Source organism: Natrix helvetica, assembly GCF_964273705.1.
Source record: "Natrix helvetica genome assembly, chromosome: 4".
NCBI classification, from domain to species: domain Eukaryota; kingdom Metazoa; phylum Chordata; class Lepidosauria; order Squamata; family Natricidae; genus Natrix; species Natrix helvetica.
Genome location: NC_138550.1, coordinates 54,395,253 through 54,422,115, shown reverse-complemented (window position 1 = coordinate 54,422,115; position 26,863 = coordinate 54,395,253). Strand labels below are relative to the sequence as shown.

General features: G+C 40.5%; 1 long non-coding RNA gene across 1 annotated transcript; it reads right to left on the bottom strand.

Moving 5' to 3' along the window:
• Nucleotides 1-17,542: 17,542 nt before the first annotated feature.
• Nucleotides 17,543-20,103, bottom strand: LOC309391981. The gene is made up of 3 exons (XR_014175369.1): nucleotides 19,995-20,103; nucleotides 18,149-18,231; nucleotides 17,543-18,074 (listed from the first exon to the last, which is right to left on the bottom strand). It is a non-coding gene; the product is annotated as an uncharacterized lncRNA (long non-coding RNA).
• Nucleotides 20,104-26,863: the final 6,760 nt, after the last annotated feature.

Here is a 26,863-nt window from a genome sequence, read left to right as displayed (position 1 = left end):
CCATGACTAGTGTCATCTGAGGGTACGATTGCAAACCCAGTCCATCCCTCCATATATTAAGTGAAGTGGTTGACAAATGAATAAGTTTAGGAAGGAATGAAGCACTGCCAGTCCCCCCTCCCCCTTCTATTATGTATTCCTCATGTCTCTTTTCCTAGTGACTAATTGTCTTTAGAGTTGGGAAAATATGGAGAATGGAAATTTAGGTAATAGGAAGAGACTTGAGTGGATGCATATAATTTTATTTTCTCATGAATTTATTTGAACCAGAAACAATTTATAATGCAAATATACAATATCCGTATTTGATATTGTTATTGGCTAGATGACATCCAGCCCTGATATCATCCCAAAACAATTGTGAATGGTTTCATTTTCTGACTCCCTATAACTAAAAATATAACTATTACTAAAGGATATGTTAGAAAAATCATTCCTTATTTGTGGTTTGTTTTGTTTAAAATTATTTCAGATGAATTTAGCTCTATTTTCTAAAATAATTTATAGTACTATATTTGAAAGTTTCTGTAATACCAGAAGAAGGCAAACAAATGCAATCGGTATTGCAATTTTTGTCAAGGTTAACTCAGTTTGTAAAACCGACTCTGTTCTGCAGCTATTGTTGGTAGCAACAAACAGTGATTTAGTCTTGAAAAACAAATCAAACCTTTTTTTTTTAAATTCAAGACTGTCAAGTTATTTTTCTGAAGTCTTTTAAGTCTGCTCAGTTGTTGCTTAATCCTTACCTCAGGGCTAAAAGCCTTTCAAAAGAACAAAAACACATGTAATATCAAAAAGAAAGTCGGCTATATGCCATGCTTTTTGAAGTAGTTTGTCTGTGGAGAATTCCTTAGAGAGAATTCAGATGAGCAGAATGTGACAGAAATTCATTCAGTAATCACCAGTCCTTCAATCAAAGGCATCCATGTCATTCACATCAACTCAGCTTGACTTTTGAAGCTGTTAGAAGAACATTGTAGGATCTGGGTGGTGTTTGTAATAAGATCCAAGCAGTCTTGCATTACAGGGTGTGGCAGGAAACAGACAAATATAAGATTCATGAGGCATGTCTGAAGTGTGTCTGCACCACCATTACAGATCAGCCTTGTGTTCAGATGTGTGTTAAATTTCACTTCCCATAATCTTTGCGGATCTTAAATATAAAATGGGAAGTGTTTTTTCTCATTTTCATTCTTATTATATTTATTTTAAGGACCAAGCAGATATTCATTTTAAAGACACATGCAGAAGAGAATTGGCCAAATTAACTTTCCAAAGAAAAAAAATATGGAAGGTTGATTTGAATCCTTAAATGAAATTGCATTGTTCTGAATCAACTTCTACAATTTAGATGATCCTGCATTGAACAAAAATGGAATTTTCCAGATACTTGGAAATCCAAGAAGGACTGACAAATTCAACAATTCAGTTTAATGACCATATCCAATTGGTTTAATTTTAAATGAGTTTTAGAAACACAAGCCATTACCCTTATAGAAGGGAGACTCTATTATTTATTTCTGTATTTATGAATATACAAGTATGTAGCCTTTTAATGCGTATCTGCCACTTAGAGTAGCCCATACTAAGGAATACAACAGAAAAAGTTTGTGTAATACTTTGAAGAGATCCTCTGTATTGCTTGGAGTACCACTAGAACATTTCTCTTTGAATCATTAAATCTGCTGTTCTTTTTTTCCACTTGTTCAACCATTTCCAAATTACTTCTGGTTATTTAAAGAAATGTGATCCTGTGTGGTACAAAGCATCTCTTCCATCCATCTGCATAATTGTCATGTTTGCTGTTCTCATGTTTTCTATTTGTAATTTGCTGTATCTGTGATAAGTCCACCTTACCTTTCAGAAAATGAGACATAATTTTACACTATTCTTTGTGACCTATGGTATATTTGCATTTCTGATGAACAAAGAAATCCCCACACAGGAAATGTACCTCCTTAATTATTAACTATACCAAACCACTTCTTGACTTTGAAGCCAAAATGTCATCAAGCCTTTTTTTGAGACTATAGAAATAACATTTTTTAAAGTCATAAATCAAGATCCTATGAACCCCATTTATCTCTCCTAATATTACAGAGGCCCAAGCCTGCAATAAATTCAGTTGAGACAAATTTTGTGCCCTGCATCAAGTTAGTCAACTGCAGGCTTCTAATTCAAGGTATGTTATTAAGTAGTTCAATGTAAATTAAGTGAGACAAAGTAAAAAACTGACTTTAAATCAGTTTAAAGTGCATGATTCATCTATATCCATTCACTGGCTACTGTACAGATCTTACAATTATAGATCAGAATACAGCATCTTTTAGTGCAGAAATGATAAAGATCATGAAGATAAAATACTATGTTTTGTCTCAGGCAAAAGCTCTATCAAAAAAATAACAAATCACTGAGAAATTTCCAATTTTCAAACATTCAGGGCCATTTGGGGGGGGGGGGAAGACACGTAGGGAAGCATACAGAGTCATAGATCTCTGTCATGCAAACATTAGTTGGGACCAGATGTTTGTATATGAAGAGAAGTTATTTATTTGCTTTCTAAATATATTAACTCTTAATTTAAGTGGATTTTCCACCTTTTAGTGGTGTGAAGCCACACTACCACATAAATGAAACAATGATTATTTATGGATTTATTTTACAAACTTCAGGGATCTTTCTTAACCAAGAAACATGTGTTGGGCATCTCCCATTTACATAATATAATAAATAATGCCAATTCTGGGTTCAAATGCACACAATGATAGAAAGAATTTTAAAGAAAAACATTTAACTAAAACCAGGTTTGGGGTGGTGGTGGATGAGATTAATGAATAGTTAAGCAGAAAAAATACCATGGAAGATTATTTTAATATAGGTCTTGACATCACATGACCCACTGGGAAAGACTGAAATTCATACAATGGAGGAATGGTTGGTGAAGATGCCAGAAGTAGCAGAGATGACAGAATTAACTTGTTTACTTATTGAAAGATCAATAACTATATTTATTAGTCAGTGAAATTTTTTAATGAAATTTTTGCGGAAAAAATAAAAACACTTCAATTTTTGTGTTTAAAGGTCAGAAAGGGCAGCATACAGAAATGAAGTAACTATGACATAACCTTAGAGAGGGCAAAATATAAATGTATCTATAAGTGCTATCTAGAAATTCTCTATAATATTTGTTCACTTTCTTTTTATATTTCCTTTTTGTTTTCTCTTATTACTTACTATTTTTTCTTTACTTTTTTTATTTTCTTGTAGGCCTTCTATTTTGTTATATGTGTGTGTGTGTGTGTTCCAGCATAACTCTGGAACGCCTTCAGCAATTTCAACCAAACTTGTAACACAGATGACTTACTCTCTGGGAAAAATACTGTGAGGGTTATTGTTGTTAGTTGTGAAGGCCTTCAGGCCTTCCTGTCCTCTACCATCCTCTGGAGTACATTTAAGCTCATGCCTACTACTTCAGTGACTCCATCCAGTCACTCATTCTCTGTCATCTCCTTCTTGTTTTGCCCTCAATCTTTCCCACCATTAGGCTCTTCTCCAGTGAGTCTTCTTTCACATTAGGTGGCCAAAGTATTTGAGTTTCATCTTCAGGATCTGGCCTTCTAAAGAGCAGTCAGGGTTGATCTCCTCTAGGACTGACCCGTTTGATCACCTTGCAGTCGAAGGGACTTGTAGGAGTTTTTTCCAGCACCATAGTTCAAAGACTTCAATTCTTTGGTGCTCAGCCTTCCTTATGGTCCAAATTTCACAACCATACATTGCAACTGGGAAAACCATAGCATTGACTATATGCAGTTTTGTTGGCAGGGTGATGTCTCTGCTTTTTCGTATGCTGTCTAGATTTGCCATAGCTTTCCTCCCCACTGTGGGGGTAAGACACCCCTAACACCCCTTGCAATATGAGTTCTGTTAAGATACAGCCTGTTGTGCCTTAAAATGGCTTCTACTGTACTGCCGTAAAATGGATTCTACTGTATAGTGCAGTGGAGTTACCATTGTAACAACTTCACAGTACTCCACAAGGGGCTCCCTCTGGTAAGGGGGAAAATCCAACATTAGAAATTATGATTGGTCCGGACAATTTCTCCCTATAAATAAATACCCAGGCAACGCTGGGTTATCAGCTAGTATTGTTATATAAGAGACACTTTAATAAACAAACTGATAATCTAGTTATGGTAACAAAATTGTCCTGGACATTCCTTTTCAAATACTGTTTCTCATGTAAGATCTCAATCTCTTCATTATAATTCTCATATAATCTCAGATTTCCAGTAAGGAAGAAGTAGTGTAAAATGGAACTTAATTTAGGCAATTAAGGGAGTGAGTAGCATATCAATTTGTTAAATAAATAATAATAACTCCTGTGAGTCTCAGCCATAACTGAGTCTTAAACAGCTGTTGAAAAAGCTTACAATTGCACACAGGTGTATTTTCTTTGAGTCCTAGCAATTGATAGTACACTTCCAGTTCTAGCTTTTCCATCCCCCAATGAGAACAGCTGATAGACCTGGGAGCTGACAAATGATAATGTTGTCAACCCTCAACAAGCTCGTTTTTTCTTCTGATGCCCAACAATAAATCAATATATTTTCAGGTGATTATGAGGTGACCCTGCACTTCTATAATCAAGAAGAGAAATATTATTTTATTACATAAACTGTCACTAGATGTCAGCAGACATCTATATTAAACATTGCTTCCAGCCCAGCACTTCCTATTTAATGGGGAAAAGCCCATGGTCAGAGTTTAAAACTGTCTGATTATTTAGAAACAAACCATCAGTGTTTTCAGAAAGTGACATTGTATGCTAAATCTATGGGTACAGGGCACCAACTGGAGGATTTTTTAAGCTGAATATTTTCATCCATCTAGTTGTTTAAAGGAACCCTGAAAACAATGGTGGCAGTTGCTACCACTTATTATGCTGCCACTTCAGATGAGAGGCGTGGAAAAATGGGAAGAACTAAAGAACCAACCTCTGGAAGCCATAGAGGATATGCTCTCTCATTTGAACTAGCCTGCTCTCCTTGCATCAAAACGTGTCAGCTTGGCTTTTTTGAGAAATGTTCTTCTGAAGTTAGGAGGAAAATATTTATAGTGTGGCATCGCACTATTCACTTTCACTATAAGCACATATCTCAGTGATGGCGAACCTATGGCACGTGTGCCACAAGTGGCACGCAGAGCCATTTGTCAGGGCACGCGAGGCGCTGCCCTGTCAGCTGGCCAGCGTGCATGCATGCGCTGGCCAGCTGAATTCACCTTTTTAAAAGCCATTTTTCGCCCTCCCCAGACTCCAGAGACTTTACAGGAGCCTGGGGGAGGGCGAAAAGAGCCTCCCCCACCCTCCCCAGAGGCCCTCCGGAGGCTTCAGGGACTGTCCGGAGGCTTCCCTGAAGCCTTCGGAACGCTTAAAACCACCCTCCGAGCAAACCGGAAGTCACTTCCGGGTTGCTCAGAGAGTCGTTTTAAGCGTTCCGAAGGCTTCAGGGACCGTCCAGAGGCGAAGTGACTTCCGGGTTGCTCAGAGGGTCGTTTTAAGCACTCCGAAGGCTTCAGGGACCGTCCGGAGGCTTTCCTAGCTCCTTCAGAGCGCTTAAAACCACCCTCCGAGCAAACCGGAAGTCACTTCCGGTTTGCTCGGAGGGTCGTTTTAAGCGCTCCGAAGGCTTCAGGGAAGCCTCCGGACGGTCCCTGAAGGCTTCAGGGAAGCCTCCGGACGGTCCCTGAAGCCTCCGGAGGGCTTCCGGGGGGGCGGGGGAGGCTCTTTTCACCCTCCCCAGGCTCCTATAAAGCCTCTGGAGCCTGGGGAGGGCGAAAAAAACATGTAAAAATGGGGGGGTCGCGCATTGTGCGTGCATGCACACTGGGGGGGTTGCGCATTGCATTATGGGTGCGGCACGCCCGCACACGACCCCCCTGCGCTCCCCCCACTTGTGGCACGCGAGCCAAAAAAGGTTCGCCATCGCTGACATATCTTCTGGATCATTCGGAAGCATCTAATTGGCCCCTGTTGAAGCCACAATATATATTTTAATATACTTAATGTATTCCCACATTATAAATTAACACAATGTTTTTTCATTGGTCCTATTCAATTTAACCCTTTGATCACACCTGATTTCTAAATCATTATGACTGAACTATTTGGCTTCGGGGAAGCGGCCCAACAAGCAGAAGTGCTGTGCCCAGAAAGAGAAGGGCAAAAGTGGTATTTGCGCTGCCACAAGGGGCCAGTGGGCTGCAGCTGCAGCTGGACAATTCCCCCCCCCTGTGCCCGTGCTACCACTCATGCTGGCCACAGCCATCCCCCCAGGCTTATTTTCAAGGTAGGGGTAATATTAGGCCCACTCCTTGAAAATTAGGGTTGGGCTTATTATTGGGGTGCATGAAGCAAACCGGTACCAACCGTTCCAGAACCCAACCCTGGAATACTGGCAAATTTCTATTTATATGGCATCTGCTCATCATTAATACAATGAGTTGAGTTTTTTGAATATTTTTAGTTTGCAGTCCTTCTGCATATAGGCAAAACCTTACTGAACTGAATAGGCCCTATTTCTGAATTATGGTAACCTGTGTAAGATTACAGCAGAATTTGGACCAAATATAGCCTCAAATCCTAATTGTGGCCTTAGATATTTTGGAAAATTGTCACTAAATTAGTTATTACAATTTTTGATAAAAACAAATAAAAGCAAACTTTTCTGAAAACATGGGTATATCATCAGTTTCTCAGTTTTATCTTTCCACATTATGTTCTGGAAATTCATTGCAACAGTTGAAAAAGATGTGAATCATCTCCAGATTCACTAATTTTATCACTTAGTTTTTAAAGGAGCAAATATGAGTCAAAATGCAACTTCTAATTCTCGACATGAAGCTTTATATTTACAGAAGTGTATAGATCATATTATGGGTCTAATTATGCATAGGGACTTCAAAACAAATCACTGACAGTTTGGCAGGATTTACTTTAACATGCATTATGGGATTGAAATTTTATTACCATCATGTGCTACGTAGTTTACTCCTAGAAAAAAACAGTGAGAAGAAAAATATGAATTATAGTCTAAGACTTAGCACTTGTATTATAAAAATAAAGGCTTCCATGGGTGATTTGATGGATACACACCTAATTGTTTTCTTGGCAACAGGTTAGAAGCTATTGGTCACTTCATTCTTCTGGGATGCTTTTGTGACTTCCAGACCAGGTGTGGCCTGGAGCTATGGATGGCCTTCTGATTTCCCAAGGGTACAAATTCTCTTATTGCTTGAGGTCAGCCAAGGTAGTTCAGGTACTGAACAATTGCTATATATTATTGTACTCATCAAATAAGAAAGTTCATAAGATGCCAACTCAAATACTATCACACAGTAAAGTAACCATATATCATCTATCAATCACTATTACAGCTAAACACCATTGAATATAAAACAAAACGTAGGTTGGCTATGGTCCATTTTGTTTGACAATACTATGAAATTAAAAAAAACATGTTAGCTGTTATATATGAAATTCTCTTGAGTGTCAGACAATAAATATATCTAAGATCATAAATGATATTATTTAAAATGATCTCAAATTGTGAATTTTGAAAGTAAGTGTCAATATGTCCAAGGAACATTCAGGAACTAAGGTTATAATAGCCATACAGAGTTGCATAATATTTTACAGAAGGAAAATATGGCTGGAGGAAAGACAAAAAGATGGCTTTATATTTAAGAGTGATATTTGCCAATGACCTTAGGTAATACAAACAGGTATATTCCAGTTTATTCCAAATACTGTGAAAATAGCCACAATAGTGCAGGATGCAGAGTGGATTTGTTCTGGTGGAATGGAGGTCCGATAAAGAGAAGCAAAGTTTTAGTTCAGAAAAGAAATTCCGTAGATGAAGAGAGATCCATTTCCAAATGAATAGTTTCATACTGGGACAAAGAATTATTTAAATACTTTGCAAATGAAATTGTGTCAGATCTCCACAAGCAGTTAACAACATGTCACTTTGCAAGACAATTTTCATAATTAATGAACTGGTTCAATTTGCTCTGCTGTTTGACTTTGATTAATACATTTTTGAGTGTTCCCACTGGGACGCTGTCCAGTTTGTTTAGTAAGCTCTTATGTGTAACTTCAATTCATGCATATGGATCAGAGTGCTGGCACCAACTACCTGCAAGAAGCAATGAAGGCACAGCCACCCTGACTCCTTTTTCAAAGCAAAGGGAAACATAACTCACACACCAAATCTTTTATGAGTGATTAAAAGCATGGAAAAGCGGAATTTTACACTTTATTATGAGCAGAATAGATGGCTGCAGAGTATCAATTTATGCAAGTCTGGCCATTAAAATGGCATAATAATCCAGGATTTAATTTCATACTGTTCTAAAGTGGCAGTTTTTTGGTACTAGGAAGAGACCTGTAGAACATTCATAATTTAGCAATGGGAGAAATATTATCCAGTGTCCTAACTATCTGTCCTTGAACTTGCTGGGTATAGACAAAAGACAAATCTTTCATTTGAATGGAGTGAAGTCCTTTGAAGCGGTTCATATGTCTGTTTATGTTACAATCAGTATACTGTAGGAATAGAAGACATACTCTGTAAAGAATGTGGGGAAAAATGAGGATCCTGGATGGCAAAAGTAGGGAAAGGGGCAGTCAAAATAGTTTTGTAAAGATCTTAAGGATCCTCTTAAGCCCAGCAGTAGAAAATGTCCTTATTGCTTATTTATTTACTTATTTCCACCAACCATTAAAGGATGAGCAGCACTTTTGCTACTGAGAGCAATTCTTCTGGTGACTACCCTGAAGCCTTTTCCTGTAAAGTCATGTTCCTTCTCCTTCTCAAGCAACAAGTAATAGAATAGAATAGAATAACAGAGTTGGAAGGGACTTTGGAGGTCTTCTAGTCCAACCCCTTGCTTAGGCAGGATATCCTACACCACTTCAGACAAATGTCTATCCAACCTCTTCTTAAAAACTTCCAGTGTTGGGGCATTCACAACCTCTGGAGGCAAGTTGTTCCACTGATTAATTGTTCTAATTGTCAGGAAATTTCTCCTTAATTCTAAGTTGCTTCTCTCCTTGATTAGTCCACCCATTGCTTCTTGTCCTGCCCTCAGGTGCTTTGGAGAATAGATTGACTCCCACTTCTTTGTGGTGACCCCTGAGATATTGGAACACTGTTATCATGTCACCCCTAGTCCTTCTTTTCATAAGACTAGACATACCCACTTCCAGCAATTGTTCTTTATATATTTTAGTCTCCAGTCCCCTAATCATCTTTGTTGCTGTTCTCTGCATGTGTTTCATGAATGTTGTGAGTCTTTCCTCTTTTGTTTCCTGGCAGGCTCTGTTGCAGGATCACAGCTTTGTGAACGGATTAGCTGCCTTGCTAGAAATGTACGATCTCAGGCCAGTCTTTTGTTTCTTTAGAGTGGGTGAGGAAAGTCTGTTTGAGATTCTCAGTGAGTAAGTGAGTAAGAAGGGGAAGGCCATTCAGTTGAGCCAGCTTATCCTATTCTTATGGGGAAAATGAAACTGAGGCTTGCTCACTAATATGGGCACTGATGTCTCTTCCTTCTTTTAATCTCACAGCAAGATCACACCAACGATGGATGAACCGATAGAATCCATAGTGATGGACCTTTCTGTTTTCTACTTGACGGCTGCCCTGAAGATTCAGGATGATGTTTCTGAGGTACCACTTTAACCAAAGTTTCTGGGATTTCCTTTCTGGTGTTGCATAGATGGGAAAATGTTCTCCAAAAGAAATAGCAGAATCTCTTATGTTTCCTTTCAGGTGGAGAAGACATTGTTGGAAGAGACTTTTGGCCTCACACTTAGAAGCCTTCTTCGACAGTCTCTCACCACAGAGCAGTTCATTTTATTGTGAAGTTAAGGGTCCAGAAATCCCATGACAACTGGAAGGAACACTTGGCCATTGCAAACGTTAACAGAATCAAGTGTGAAAACTCCTCATGAGCAAACATGTCTTTGTCAATTCCACAGAGCTTGGACCCATATGGGGACCTCTTCTTGCCGGTGCCGAACCAACTCCTCTACTGTGGGAACCATCATCCCAGGATCCATCTATGTAGCAAAACTAAATTGACACAAATTTGAATCCTGCACAGCTCTTGGGACCCCATCCTCAAATAACCTCCCTCTGCCAAAAAAGCCAACGCAGTCCTAGGCTGCATCAACAGATGCCGCTTTATAATGCCTTGGTGAGGCCACACTTGGATTACTGCATTCAGTTCTGGTCGCCACGATGTAAAAAGATGTGAGACTCTAGAAAGAGTGCAGAGAAGAGCAACAAAGATGATTAGGGGACTGGAGACTAAAACATATGAAGAACGGTTGCAGGAACTGGGTATGTTTAGCTTAAGAGAAAGAAGGACTAGGGGAGACATGATAGCAGTGTTCCAATATCTCAGGGGTTGCCACAAAGAAGAGGGAGTCAAACTATTTTCCAAGGCACCTGAGGGTAGAACAAGAAGCAATGGGTGGAAACTAATCAAGGAGAGAAGCAACTTAGAACTGAGGAGAAATTTCCTGACAGAACAATTAATCAGTGGAACAGCTTGCCTCCAGAAGTTGTGAATGCCCCAACACTGGAAGTCTTTAAGAAGATGTTGGATAGCCATTTGTCTGGAACGGTATACGGTTTCCTGCCTAGGCAGGGGGTTGGACTAGAAGACCTCCAAGGTCCCTTCCAACTCTACTATTGTATTGTATTGCATTGTATTGTATTGTATTGCATTGTATTGTATTGTATTGGAGCCAGAGAGAGTGTAGCGGGGATGGTCTTTTGCTTCTCATTCCACTTGAGGAAATTCTGGGAAGGATGTCCTGCTAGTAATATTTGAGTGATAGGGACCTTGGCAACAGTGGGAGGCATTTCTTTCTCTATCTTACAGCTCAATGAAGTCCAGCAGGCTTTCCCAGATGTTCCCAGGGAAATCTGGCAGCCTGGAACGACCCACAAAAACATAAATGAAGGTAACTTTATTGTTACATTTTTTAAAAAAAGGACACTAAAATTATTTGAATTTTGGGTGTATATTGAATTTGACTAAACCCAACATGAGTCAAACAGTCTGTTTTAGGCCCAATGCAATTGTACAAGATAAAATGGTTGAATGCACCCACACTGAACATTTTGTGAGTGATTCAGTTGCAGTGATTCAGACAGACATTGTAACACTTTCCATTTTCTCATAAAATACCGTGATAGGAAAGAAAGGAATTTAGCTGAAAGACGAAGACTATCTCCTAATCACAGGGAACAATTATTAGGATTTTTCTAATCATTGCACTTTGAAGCAATATTTTACTAGTTACAAAGATTAGAAACACATGAAAAAGATGGCTCAAAATACCCATTGTAAGGCAGTGACTTATTGCGAAATGACCATAAAATACTGGAGGATTTTAGGATCATCTCCAATAAAAATATTTGCTAAGATTTATTTCACAAGAACACTTCAACCCTCCTGTCTGAAATTATCTCCAGAGAATATATAAATATATTATCCTTAGAAAATAGGAAAACAAACAACAAATAAATAAATCTAGCTTTCAAATTCATGCACTTAAATAAACCATGCATTTTTTTCCCAAGACAGCTTTCCACTGTTTGCAACTTTTATTGATATTACAAATTGTTATTTTTATCCATATGAAAGGGACAACTATACATGAAAATTCTAGTGACAAAATTATAAGTACTGAAAAGGGAATGTAAAATAATCTGTATTCAAACAACTTGTTTTTCTGAAGCTCAGCGATTTTTATTTGATACAAAATTCATCTCATTCCGTGGGAAAATACTTTACAAAATTTAACCTATTATCATTTTCTAGTGCTATTCTATATGAAGCACAAATCTTGTTTAGGATTGGGTCCTAAGTTGTAATGGGCTGCTTCTAAATCAAATTTACTTGAAAGAAGTTTTAGGAAACACTAAATCCTAATCCAATAGAGTCAGAGCTTATAAGGAAACTAGAGTTCTGTGAGAATGCAATCTGTTACAGTGATTTCTTGGCTAACCTTGGCCACAAATATATCTGCATCAAAGATATTTTTGTGACAAAGCTGTTAGGTTTTTAAAAAGGAAAAAGGAAACGTGTTATAGAATGTTGTAGTTTAATTCGATAATGAATCTTTAGCAGACCATGTTATAGCAACAAAATCATCTTACAAAATTTGCCATCTGCTGAAGATATCTACAAGAGTCCTGTGATTTCTTGTATTTAGAGATTCCTTGTCTTGTAATACATAATTACTTTTAGTGGAAAGGAGATCTGGTCTTGAGTAGTTGAAATGTGGAAATAAATATCTTAAATATTGTTTGTAGTGCTTAAGCTAATTTAGCATTTGTGGAAATTGTGATGTATAAGCCAAGATTTTTATCTGATTGTCTGTTGCCTTGGTTTCTCCTCTTGGGATCCATTCTCAGATTTGACTAGATTGCCTCTTTGGATTCTGACCATTGCTTTGCCTACATTATTTATACTTTATCAAATTTGATAGTGACCTCCACTCTACCTCATTTGGCTTCATTTTTTGGCCTGGTTCCTGACAGGACCATGCAGAAGCTCTATTGCCTCCAGTACTCAGTAGAAACATGATTTCTAAATCATGCAATGGATTATGATCTTTTATGGCTGGCCTTATTGCTCCCAACTGTATTTATTAATTGACATACTTAACACTAAATACAAAAAACAGATGTTTTGCTTTAAAGATAATGGGACTTTTTTCATCACCAGATAACTTTGCTTGAATTGCTTTCTCTTCTTCTGTGACTGTGTGTAATGGAATGTATGGACGACTTTTGGGGACAAAGAGAAGAGAGGAAACAATTAGACAAAAGAGATAGGTGCCCCAGTGGCATAATGGTTAGAGAAAGAAGTTTAGAAAGTACCTGCTTTAATTGAACAAACATTTTCCTTCAGATTTCTAAAGCTCTATTAAGTAGTCTTAAATCAGGGGTGTCAAACTTGTGGTGTCACGTTGTCATCATGTATTGTGACTCCCCCCCCTTTGTTAAAATGGAGGTGGGCGTGGCAAGCATGTGACCATCCATCCCGTGGGCTGCAAGTTTGACAGCCCTGTCTTAAATAAAGTAGAATTAATTCATCTAGTCAAGTTTCTTGCCTGGTTTATCTGGGAGAGTTGACACTGTGAATCTATGGATATATAACAGCATTTACACATTTATCTTTTGTTATTTTTCTCTCACAGATTCATACGTACCTTCCCTTTTTAATTCCTTCATTATTTCAGTCTTAGGAGGAAAGCCTAGTTGAAATTTATAGAATTGGTGCAAATGCACCAATGCTTGTATAACTCATTTCAGGAGCACACTGACCTTCAACGTTGAGTGTAATCTGATGGGATTCCATTATTTGCACCCCATCTTTTAAAAAAAATTCCAAAACAACAAAAAAGAAACATAAATTCTAAACTAAAATGGAATGTAACATTAAAATAATATTTACATTTAATGTGCATGTAAAAAATAGATATGGGAACTTCTGTTAAGAAGCCCTTTGTTATCAAGTCTTCTTTTTTCAACTTGGCAGTGAAATCATTGTGTCTGGAGTAAGGCTGGAAAGGATCTGTTTGGGATGATTAAGGGGAAATACTACATTCAATATTTTTGATTTTCAGGATGTTTTCACTGCACAGATATAGCCGGCATCACTAGAAACTTTGCTTGCATTTGTTTGAATATTTTTGGCAATTATTTTGACAATGGCCAAGTATTTTACAGCTCTTGCCTGGAATAACTATTGATTTTGTCTTTCTAAAGTAAGAACCGTGAAACTTTATTATTTTCAGTATGTACTTTCTATTTGTCTGTGTTTAGGCTACAGCTAAAGTAGAAAACGCCTTTTGTAGCATTAGTGCTATGAGAGATGATACTGTAAAAACCTGGATTTAAGAATAATAAAGAACTACTAAATAGATAATTTAACATTAGTTAATGCCTCTTTATTGTAAGGGGGAACAGCTTGGTGCCATTCTCTTCTACCACTCAAAGCAAAACAAGAAGAAAACCATTAGTCTAAATATAAAATTGTGACTGCTGTTTTTAAGTAAGAGATAAAAGCTTGAATTATTTAGAGAAATGTGTTCCTGCCGGAAAGGAGTAACTCTTTGCCTCCACCCACCTCAGGAATGAGATGCAGTTCAAGCCCCATTGGGCAAATTAAATCAAGATGCAGCCTTTGCACCAGTTGTCTCTCTCTTCTTTCTTCACCCACAATTCAGTAACAAATGCTAATTGGATTGACAAATGAGGTTTCCTTTCCTTTGTCCCAAAGGTGTTTTTTCAAGAGGCAACTGGACTTTCTGGTTTTTCTTTGAATATGTTTCACTTCTCATTCAAGAAGCTTCTTCATGAGCTGAAGAAGCTTCTTGGATGAGAAGCGAAATGTCTTCAAAGAAAAAACCAAAAGTCCAGTTGCCTCTTGAAAAAGCACTTTTGGGACAACCATGACCTGGATGACTGAGAATCTCCATAGACTCCTCTCCTCTCCTCTACTCAGGGCTTTTGAAACTGTAGGTGTCATGGTTTTTCAAGGCTTGAAAGTTTAGAGCTGGAACATAGACAAAATTCATTTCATATTTGCCTGGGCAAATCAGAGAAAAATGGGAAGAAAATTCTAACATTAGAATCTTCAGGGTCCAAGTAAGAATCAGAACAGTATATAACTGAGTCCTGGCAACAGCCAATAACTTAAACAAGAAAGGAAGAGACATGGTGAAGTCTTCTATTGAACTAGCAGTAGCCAGCAAGTTTCTTTCAATGTCAGAGGACTAGCCTGAGGCCAGACGTCTGCTGAGTCCAGAATCTAGGCCCTCCTGTGTAGTAATTGCTGTGTTCTTAAGACATAGTGATCTTGTATCATCTGTACTTCACTCAAGCTAAATGTTGAATAGATTAAATTAGATTGCCTCACTCAGGAAAGAAAGTGCTTCTTAGCCTGCAAACTCACTGAAGGTGTATCTTAGACTAGATTACAATTATTGGGAATGAAAGGTTGGCAGTCCAAACTGGTTCCTGGTTCTTCTGGACTGAGGAATAGGAGCAGTAGATGTTGTGCAGGGAACTCCCGACAGAGGGTGATCTTTCTCTGCCTCCTCTCCATGATGGTAATGAGGAAGGCCTACCATCCATTTTAGCCTGCTGACAATATCCCAAACCTCAGGAGGAAAATCAGGAACAGGAGAGCCTGCTGAGTGGATCCTCCATATTTATTTGCAATTTTACAGCAAGGCAAAACACGAAGGGAGGAGGCTTGTTCATATACTTGGAGTCTTCTGACTTAGGAATCAAAGATATTGCTTACCTGGTTTTAGCACAGGTTTTCAAGGAGATAAAAACTAAGTGGTCAAGGTCTTAATTGGTTCTACTGCTACATAATTCAACAATCCCTAGGGAACATGGAAACGAAGGAGCCTAAATTTGGAGCAGGTTGTTGAGGGGTGGGGAATAGAAACAGAATGCAAGTTGAGCCTTCCTTATGTCATACTGCAGCAAGGCCATGGGGCCAAACATTTACTTTTCCAGCAACACTTATCATTGTAATAAAGCTGGATACCAGCAGAGTTACATTTCTTATTTTTTTTCTTCATTTATGTCCCACTGGTTTGTTAGGGAGTTTCACTGACAAGACAGCTTTTCACACTTAAAGAGCAGCGCCTGTCTTGTGTAGGCCATATTTTCAGCTGCTAAAATTGTTACTAACAAATGGCAGCAGTAGATACATGAAGAAAAGAAACGGGGGCAAGGGGCAGACTTTCTTCTAATGACTCAAAGATTTTGGCATAGCTGCTAGAAGCAGCTTCATACTTGGCACTGTTTTCAATGGCAAATTATTGGAAACGGTCAATGATTAAGAGGAAGATGCTAATTTATCTCAAGGTTCTGTGCACCATCTTTGAAAACGATTCAGACAATGGAACAAGTCTGCCCACCTAAAGCTGGAGTTATCAGAGCTGGCTCTTTCCCAGAAATAATCTATGCCCAGATACTGCTCATAGATGAACTACCTTTCATTACAGCACATGTAGCTAGGTTTTGTGCAGCAGCATGGAAGGTCCATCAGATCCTGATGTGCTAATCTACTGTTGGAAGAAATGTCCTTCTGGGTTCGGCTCCAAGTGGGGAAAAAGACACTGGAGACATGGAGGCTGCTTGGAAAGATGGTTTAATGGTGGACAGGACCACATGGCTTGAGCCCTGAACAGAAAAGGTGATCACATGCTTCAATGTTGGTGGAGAAGAAGAGAAGGGAAGAGAAGGGCTGAAGAAGGGCTTGCAGGGATTTTTATAATCTGTTCAGTCCCACCTCTCTGTTTCCTGTTCCTGTGTAAGAAATGTATTCTGATTGGTTGCCAGACTCCCATGGGCCCGTGCAAGGGCAACCCTCTAAGGTGAGTTTTGAATTCAGGTTTGATTGAGTTCAGATGCCATATGGTCAGTTGAGTAAAGGCTTATATTATCATGCCTTCATTGTCACTGCCAGAACTCTACACCCATCCCCCTGGAGCTGAAGGGGAGAACTCTTTATTATGTAAAGTGGACTAGCTTTGCCTTCTTAATGGCCCATTGATAAAGTGAGGATGGCAGGAAGCTGCAGGAATTTACTTAGATTTTAAAATGTATTTCTCCCTTTTTTCACATCCAGGAAAATATAATATTCTGCCTTATCAATATTTCCTAGGATATTTCATTTTTCTGGGAGAGGGCTAGGTGATAACTTCCTACAATCCCTCCTTTTTTTTCAAAACATGTGAGTGGAACGCACATGTTTTTGACAAAAGATAAAAATTGGTCAGATCAGGGAGGCTTAATTTTTCTGATGGAAAGACATTGAGAGACAGCAGAAGGATCCCTTCAGTGGCTCCCAGAGAGCTTTCAACCATGAAGGTCTTAGCAACCAGGGCACAATTTCTGGAAATTTTTTTTACAATATCCAATTTACCATGCCAATTATTTTTAGATGTTTGATATCACTTTCTGTGAGCTTCCAGACAGGTTACAAGCAAACAGAAATCCCAAAATTCTTCACAGCCATGCTTTTCCTTTAAGTTACAGGCTGCCCATTTCAAAGGGATGGATCTTGAACGTGCCCTAGCTCTTATTTTAGTGAGGCCAAATTGAGTTTAGCTAGTGTGCAATACAAGCTATTTAGTATTTTTTTAAATTACACACAATGCGCCCAGGGACTCCTATCAGAGACCACCAGTGCAACATGTCCTGCTTTACTGGGCAACTGGGCAGCATCATTTTTTTTTGAGTCAGTCGGGGTTTGAGTTTTGAAGATCCTTTCTGCTACTCTTCAAGTGGGGGAATTGCCTGAGGGGAATTGACCCTCCCCAATGGGATTAAAAGGGAGATATCACTGCTTAGGCTTTTGTGCAAAGACAAAAATCAACCTAGGAAATGCTTTGTGGAGTTAAGTCAAGGAGATAGTTTCAATCTAGTTCTGAATGGAGCCTCTCTCTCTCCCTCTCTCTCTCTCTTTGTGTGTGTGTGTGTGTGTGTGTGTGTGTGTGTAGCTACTTCTATAATACATAAAATACAGACATTTTGGACAAAATTTCCCTCCCACCAGCCAGAAATCTAAGGTGTTCAGAACTTGCTGTGCTAGCCATTCTCAAATATAATTCTTACATGAATACATTAAACTGATTACAATATAAATGAGACAGGAAAGAAGACCTTACAATTTCTGTGAAGGAGGCAAAGAAAGAAAACTTTTTTTCAAACAATTTTCACCCTCCCCCGTAGTTTTACAGCTGTCTTCTGGGAATTGAACAGTCTTTTGGTCTATACTTCATCTCAGAGTCCTTTTTCATGTCTGCTGGATGGCATTAGGTTTGGCTTGCTGGTAAGAGTGGTCAGTCAGTCTTGGCAGTCTGTCCCAGGCTTGGCTAAGTTTTTTTTTTCATGTCAGGTTTTATCAGGAGGCAATCACCAGCAGCAAATTGGAGAGTTATGGTTTGAGCTAGCAGTCCTTTGTTTCTGAGGTAAAAAAAAGAGGCCAAGAATACAGTTCTTTACAGACATATCTTTAGTCTTATGTTGTGGAATCTCACCCATTCTGTCCAAGTGTGGAAATCCAAACATTATTTCAGGAGGCAGACGATGTAAATTTCATGGAACATGACATTCCCACTGCCTGTATGATTGAAACACTTTTGCAGTAAGATGAGTAAATTTCCAAGAGGGACAACAACTTGTGTTGCAAACAAACAAACAAGCAAATAAAATATCATAGGGTAGAGCACCTTGACTCATAAACATTTAAAAATGCACAGGTGTAAAAGAGGGAGGTAAGAAGAACAGCTTTAAAAAAAATTGCAATTAAAAAAAAAGGTACTTTGAGTCAACACTCCAAAATATCAAATTCCATTCAGATGGAAGCAAATTCTCATTAAGTATGTTAAAACATTTACAAATGTAAGCAAAATATCTCAAATCATTCCTTTTTATAGGTTTAATTAAGCATTTTAAACCTCAAAAATTTCCAGAAGAAAAAAAATCAAAATTGTATTCAGAGCAAAGAAATGTAACTGCATAATTTTTATATGCAGATAAAAGATCACAATAGTGAAAGGTAAGCGGGAGCAGATCACCCATTTACTCCAAATTTCTCAGAAGAGAGAGGGGAAAAAAAGTGGTTAAAGTGAGGAGAAAATTTTTTAGCCTCCTTTAATGACCCAAAAGGAAGGAGGGAAAGAAGGAGGGGGGGGGAATGCCCAGAGGCATTCACAGGTATCACTGGGGCATTTCATACACACACTCATGGTAAAAATGAGCAGACACTCATTCTCCCCGCTTTTCCTACTTCCCTCCAAAGAATGACCCAGAAGGAAGAGTGGGGGGGGGGGGGGAATTCACACAGGCAATCACATGGATCTCTGGATCCATTCACTTATCACTCCCTGGGGCATGGGGGACATATACTCACATTCATACTGCAATCAGACCTTCATGCTTGCTCATGCCAACCAATCATAGGTATTTCAGGAAGCTTTTTTTTTTTCACAAGCCACCAAGCTTCATTTTCTTTTATTAGAGGATCTCACCCTCCTTTCAGGTTTGGAAATGATAACACACATGCATACACACACATATCATTAAACAACCTTGTAACTTACTGCTTCTTTATATGAAAGGGGATCAAAAAGGCCTGGGGGAGATGCACACCTAGATGCACACCTAAGAATTTCTTAACAGACATTACATCAAATTAATCAAGTCCAATTACCTAGGTCTTCCATTCAGACAGGCTTTACCTTATTACCTGCTAAATTTCTTACTTTTGCTTGAAGTGACTGTTCTATCTCCTTAAGCACTAGATAGTTAATGCCTGTCTCTGCCCTGGGGTGTTCGTTTCTAATTTGGACCTGCCAGCTGTGCTGGCTAATTTTTAAAGATCCAAATTCTATCTTGATATCCCAGCACGCGCTGGCATTTTTAAATATCAAGATGTATAGAAACAATGTACAGAGATGTTTGTCCACACATTGTTTGCATTCAGCCAGGGTTCTAGGTTGGCGCTCCCAGCACACGCTGGCATATTTTTAAAGATCCAAACCCTATCTTGATCTCCCAGCAATTTCTGGCATAGTTTTAAAGACCAAGATGTATGGAGACTTTCATTAACACATCGTTTGCATCTGGGTGGGGCCCTTGATTCATCGGATGGTGGCCAGAAAATTAGCAAATTTTGTTGACAAAATCTAAATCAAAACTGCCTTCTGGAGGCCAGGTTTTTACTTTAGGACTAATAGAGTAGGTTGGTCAGAAAAATGTGCAGAGGGTTTTTACTCAGGTTGAAGGAAAACCTTTAGTAGGAATTTCCTTCATTTCATACATGCACACACAAGGCAACACTCTCCTCCTCCCCCCGAAAGGGAAAAAAAAATATATACTCACCTGAAGAGTACAATCTTCTAGGGCTGAAAGACATGAGAACAAGGTTCCCTCCCCCACAGAAAAGGCATTGTTGGAGGATTAGAGGTAAGGGAGGGGCGTGGGGAGGTAGGTAGCTTGCAGGCAGAGTTTGAAAAAAAAATAAAACCAGGGATAACGGAGACCTGGTTGGGCCACGAGGGTGGTTTACCCCTCGTGGAAATGTGCCCACCGGGTTTTCGAGCATTCCATCAGCCTCGGGCCCTGGGCAAGGGTGGTGGGGTGGCGGTGGTTATGCGGGAATGTTTAGAGCCGAGGGAGTTCACTGTTCCTCAGATACCCGGGTGTGAGTCCCTTGGTGTGAGTTGGGGCCCAGGGAGGCAGTGGGGCTTGCTGATTGTATACTTGGCTCCTCGCTATGCATCAGCAGCCCTGCCCGAGCTCCTCGAGCTAATCTCAGCGACGGCAGTGGAGACTCCCAGACTTCTGGTCATGGGGGACTTCAACTTGCCGTCAACGGGAGCGGCTTCCGAGGTGGCTCGGGAGTTCATGGCTTCCATGACGGCCATGGACCTGACCCAATTAGTTCAGGGCCCCACTCACGAAGGGGGCCACACACTGGACCTCATTTTTGTATCTGAACAGTGGACGAGTGATCTGGGAATAGGGGATTTAGTTATCACGCCCCTGTCATGGTCAGACCACTCATCCCTCCGGCTGGACTTCCCTGGCGCTATCCCCCACCGCGAGGAGGCGGAACCAGACTCTATAAACTGGTACCGCCCCAGGCACCTGATGGAATCTGATAGATTCCTGACGGAGCTTGGGCCAATACCTGTAGCCTTGTCCCGCTCCCGTTCCGAGGACCTAGTGACTGCCTGGAATAGGGCGACGACTGGGGCCTTGGACCGGGTTGCGCCGTTGCGACCTCTCCTGCGGCATCGACCCACCCGGGCTCCTTGGTTCACTGAGGAGCTCAGGGCGATGAAGCGCCACAGGAGACGTCTAGAGAGCAGGTGGAGATCCTCGCGCTCCGAATCTGACCGAACACAGGTAAGAGCCTATTTGCGGACTTACCTTGTGGCAATAAGAGCGGCCAAACGTAGACATTGTGCTGCTCTTATTGCGTCCGCGGATAACCGCCCTGCCGCCCTGTTTAGGGTGACTCGCTCCCTCTTATCGCAGGGGGCGCGGGAGACACCCTTACAGGGTAGAGCAGAGGAGTTTGGGGAATATCTTCAGGACAAAATCGATCAGATCCGGAGGGGGTGGACCTCCGTCAGTGGACCAGACGAGCCGCCAACAGCGAGTCTTGAGAGACCATTCTGGGAGGAGTTTGACTCTGTTGCCCCCGAGGATTTGGACAGGCTGCGTGGACGGCTGTGACCCACCACTTGTTTAACGGACCCGTGCCCCTCCTGGCTGGTACTGGCAGCCTGGGAGGTGACACGAGGCTGGCTCCTGGGCCTGGTGAGCGCCTCACTGAGCGAGGGATACTTACCAACCGCCTTGAAAGAGGCGGTGGTGAGACCCTTGCTCAAGAGGCCTGCGCTCGACCCAACGGAGCTAGCTAACTATCGTCCAGTCTCCAACCTTCCCTTTCTGGCGAAGGTTGTCGAGAATGTGGTGGCGCAGCAGCTCCCGCGACACCTAGACGAATCCGACTATCTAGACCCACGCCAGTCCGGCTTCCGACCCGGGCACAGCACTGAGACAGCCTTGGTCGCGTTGGTTGATGATCTCTGGAGGGCCAGAGATAGGGGCTGTTCCTCTATCCTGGTCCTATTAGACCTCTCGGCGGCTTTTGATACCATCGACCATGGTATCCTATTGCGCCGGTTGGAGGGGATGGGAGTCGGAGGCACCGTTTTGCGGTGGTTCGGCTCCTACCTCTCCGACCGGAAGCAATGTGTGTTGACAGGGGGGCAGAGATCGTCCCTGAGGCCACTCACTTGTGGGGTGCCACAGGGGTCGGTCCTCTCGCCTCTCCTGTTCAACACATATGTGAAGCCGCTGGGTGAGATCATCCGTGGTTTTGGGGTTGAGTACCATCTCTACGCTGATGATACTCAGCTGTATATTTCAACCCCAAACCACCCCAACGAGGCTGTCGAAGTGATGTCCCGGTGTTTGGAAGCCGTCGGGGTCTGGATGGGGGACAACAGACTTAAACTCAACCCCTCCAAGACCGAGTGGCTGTGGTTACCGGCGCCTCGGTTCAGCCAGCTGACTCCATCGCTGGCGATAGGGGGCGAACAATTGTCCCCTGTGGAGCGGGCGCGCAATTTGGGCGTCCTCCTTGATGCCCGGCTGTCAATGGAGGACCATGTGGCAGCCGTGGCGAGGGGGGCGTTCCACCAGGTTCGCCTGGTGCGCCAATTGCGCCCCCTACTGGACCGGAGTGCCCTGCGCACGGTCACTCATGCGCTGGTGACGTCTCGCCTGGACTACTGCAATGCTCTCTACATGGGGCTTCCCTTGGGACGCATCCGGAGACTGCAGCTAGTTCAGAACGCAGCCGCGCGGGTTATTATGGGAGGTACACGTTACTCCCACGTAACACCTCTCCTGCGCGAGCTGCACTGGCTACCTGTGGCCTTTCGGGTGCGTTTCAAGGTATTGATCACCATCTTTAAAGCGCTCCATGGCAGTGGGCCTAGTTACCTGCAGGATCGCATCCTACCACACACGTCCCTGCGGCCTATCCGCTCACACAGAGAGGGGCTCCTCCTGGTGCCGTCTGCTGGTCAATGCCAGCGGGCGACACCTAGGAGTAGATCCTTCTCTGTGATGGGCCCAACCCTCTGGAATGACCTCCCCCCTGACATTCGAACTACCACCGACCTCCGTTCCTTCTGGCAAAAGTTAAAGACTCACCTATTTCAATCAGCTGGCCTGGCACTTTCTTAGTTTTACCTCCCGGGGATTTATTCATTTTAATTGGGTTTGGGGTTTTAAAAGTTTTTATTATACTATATATTATATTTAATATTTATTATTCCATGTACAGTCTGTAACCTCCTCCACCTACCTACTTATTTAATTATTTAACTGTTTTGCATGTATTTTATAACGTATTTTAGTGACTGTACACCGCCCCGAGTCCCTTTCGGGAGAGGGGGCGGTCTATAAATATGAATAATAAATAAATAAAAATAAATAAGTTACTAAGCAGATAAACAGATAAACATTATGGGGATATCACAGATGAGAAATGGAGTCTGGATTCACATGCTTCAGGAAAGAAATGGACAGGTAAAATCATTTAGACACACAATAAATGCAAGGACGAAACTTTTCTTGCAAACATTTCCTGGGTTGTTACTTTAAGGTATAGGCAAGGAAGGAAGGAAAAAAAATATCTTTACTCTGTTTCTGCTGGCCAAAACAGACACAAAGTAAAGACCCCTCCCAGTTTCAGTTAGTTTTCTAAGCCCAACAAACTGAGCGAAGGCAATTTCTGCCAGTTTACTCCTTTCTTTCTTTGAACACTTTAAACAAAATCATTCCCGCCATGAATCTCAGTTAAATTGGGGAAGGCACAAATCTTAACAAACAAAAACCACGTGGTTGCATAGAAGACAGAGAAAGAGACAGACAAGAGAAAAAAAGAAACATTTCAACATTTCCCTTTTCTTTTAAGTACCTTTATGTAGCCAAATTAGTTTTCCTGTGTCATCTTTCAGCAAAGCCCATTTCTCACACAATTTCCTTGCTCTCAGCCAAAATCTTGGCATCTAAGGAAATATCCGAGGGCACTTCTGGCCTCCCAGGAGCTAACGCTTCCCATGACCCTTTACATGCAGGGCTCACTTTGGCCTAGCCGGGTGCCACCCACCGTAAGTTTTCAGAAAAAAAAAGATTCTGGGAAGGACTTCGATTCCCCACGAAGTATTCGGCCCCTTCTCTCAGGGAATCACCTGGGTTTTGAGGATCAAAAAAAGTGATCCTTGAGGACCTCTGCCCCTCTCTCTGCAGTTAGTATCAGGCACCTCTACTCTTTTACACCATGGGCCTTTGCTTTTTTTTCTTTTTTTGCTTTCACAGGACAAAAGCAACAACAACAAAAAATATTCATTCACTTTTCCATCCATTTTCACACACACTCTCCTTTCCCTAACAGAAGGTCCTGCTCTGGCCTGACCCTAATACTTTCCAGGCTCTCTTGGTAAAACACACAGAGGAACCAGGATCCAGCTGTGATTGGGAGAAAGATTTCATCACTCACACAAACATGCAGGCATACACACATTTCCAGGCTTTGCCATGCTTTAAATTAAATTTTAGAGAATTAAAATTTAGAGGTACTCATCTTCTTTCCAGGCAGCCTTTGAGCTCAAACTCAAAACCCCTTTAAAACCTAGATCCAAATGGCTAAGGCCAAGATAAAATCCACCCACAGACTCAATGGGGTCTGTGCCGGCATGGGAGGCTTACCTTGGCCATATCCATTTGTTAGGCTAGCTTGGAGTCCCATCTGTGGGTCGCCAATTGTTGGAAGAAATGTCCTTCTGGGTTCGGCTCCAAGTGGGGAAAAAGACACTGGAGACATGGAGGCTGCTTGGAAAGATGGTTTAATGGTGGACAGGACCACATGGCTTGAGCCCTGAACAGAAAAGGTGATCACATGCTTCAATGTTGGTGGAGAAGAAGAGAAGGGAAGAGAAGGGCAGAGAAAGGGCTTGCAGGGCTTTTTATAATCTGTTCAGTCCCACCTCTCTGTTTCCTGTTCCTGTGTAAGAAATGTATTCTGATTGGTTGCCAGACTCCCATGGGCCTGTGCAAGGGCAACCCTCTAAGGTGAGTTTTGAATTCAGATTTGATTGAGTTCAGCTGCCATGTGGTCAGTTGAGTAAAGGCTTATATTATCATCCCTTCATTGTCACTGCCAGAACTCTTTATTATGTAAAGTGGACTAGCTTGGCCTTCTTAATGGCCCATTGACAAAGTGGGGATGGGCTGGAAGCTGCAGGAATTTACTTAGATTTTAAAATGTGTTTCTCCCTTTTTTCACATCCAGGAAAATATAATATTCTGCCTTATCAATATTTCCTAGGATATTTCATTTTTCTGGGAGAGGGCTAGGTGATAACTTCCTACACTACAATGTAGTCCATGTACCATAACTCTAATTTAGTTAAAGTTTAGATATTATCATTTTGTTGTGATTTTTTTAAAAAAGAAGTGTTATCCTTATTGCATTTCCAACAAAATGCTGTCCTAGGCAATCCGTATGTATGTATGTATGTATGTGTGTGCATGCGTGTGTATATATGTGTGTGTGTGTGTAATGAAGTCCAATAAATTCTAAATATTATTTTTGTTGTATAAATAATAGTTTAAGGTACATTGACACTCTTGCTACATAAATTAAGATACCCTCCCTTTGTCTAGGCAATAAGGGAACTTCTTTTTTTCCACTCATCTCTTAATACCTGCATATGAAATTGATTATTAACAAATATATATAGAAACTAATGATCGTTTAACCAATTGTTCTAGTATCTCAAGTATCTCAGAAGCTGAAAATGCTGCTCATCCAAACAATGTAGTTAACAAATGTAGCTGTAAATATTACCACTGAGTTATAGCTGATAGATATTTGTATCTCAGCATAACGTATGGTAAAGATTCGTCCTCACTGTCAACTGATCCAGAGTTAATATCTTTGCTTTCATCCAATTTTTCCACATCATCATCTTTTTCCAATTTTTAATGTTGGATTTTTCCATTAAGTCAATTTAGCATGATAAAAAGGATTGAATCTGTTTTTATTGGACATTCTATTCCATAGCTTTCTAACTGATATAATTATTTCCAGAGATACTAGAGTTCTGTTGTTTTTAAATCTTAATACTATCCATCCAACCAAAGGTGCTATATATATGTATTCCAAAACTCTCCAAATCGGAAAATTAACACCAACTGTTGGTTTCCAGTATTTCATACAGTTGGTAAGCTTGATGATATAGCTCCAGTTTCAGAAACTAAATCTTCTCTCATCTATTAGTAATTGGATTTTTTGTAAAGATATTTTCAGAATTGAGGAATCACAAAATTGATGATATAGCTCCAGTTTTAGAAACTAAATCCTCTCTCATTTATTGGATTTTTTTTGTAAATATATTTATTTTGTCAAAAATTCCAGATTTTTGAACAAGAATTCCTCTGAGAATATAAATTAATCTGGAAATAATTTTAAGTTCTAGAGAGTTTTGAGAAATTACTAAATCAGCAAGTCAACTATCCTGTAAATAAAGTCATTTTTATTTATTTTGCTTTATTTTGGGGAAGAGGGAGAAATAGATATTACTCAATGGAATAGATCCCACAAATAAAATCCACAACAGAGTGGAATAAATAAAGTCTGTCAGGGGAAAGAAAAGTAATATCTTTCGGAGCATCTTTATACTCATCTGGCAGACACCATCAAATTAAACAAGTTTGTGAAAATAAAATACAGAATGAACATAGAATGAAAAGAGGGGGGAAAATGACAAATTATTTTCCCTTAATTTATCTGAATAGTCTCAGCAGATTTCAAATTAATTTTTTATCGATAGCTTATTAAGCCACACTTGTCTGAAGTGGTTGGTGTCATCATGTGGATTAATTTATCATAGGCAAATGATTATGTTGATGAACCTTACTACAGGTAGATTTTTACATTTTTCTCAGAGTGACAAGTGAGAACTGCCAGGAGCATGGAACTTCTTGTAGTGCTCCCCTCTGTACATTTGACTATATCCCTGAAGCTGCTTCTACAGACTTTGTATAGCAATTGCTTCATGGAAGTTCTCCCTAATTAGTACACATTTCTGGGTTGCATGAAGATCTTTAGAGCTTAAAGTTACATTTGGGCAGGCAAGAAGAAAAATGGGTCTGGTAGTAGC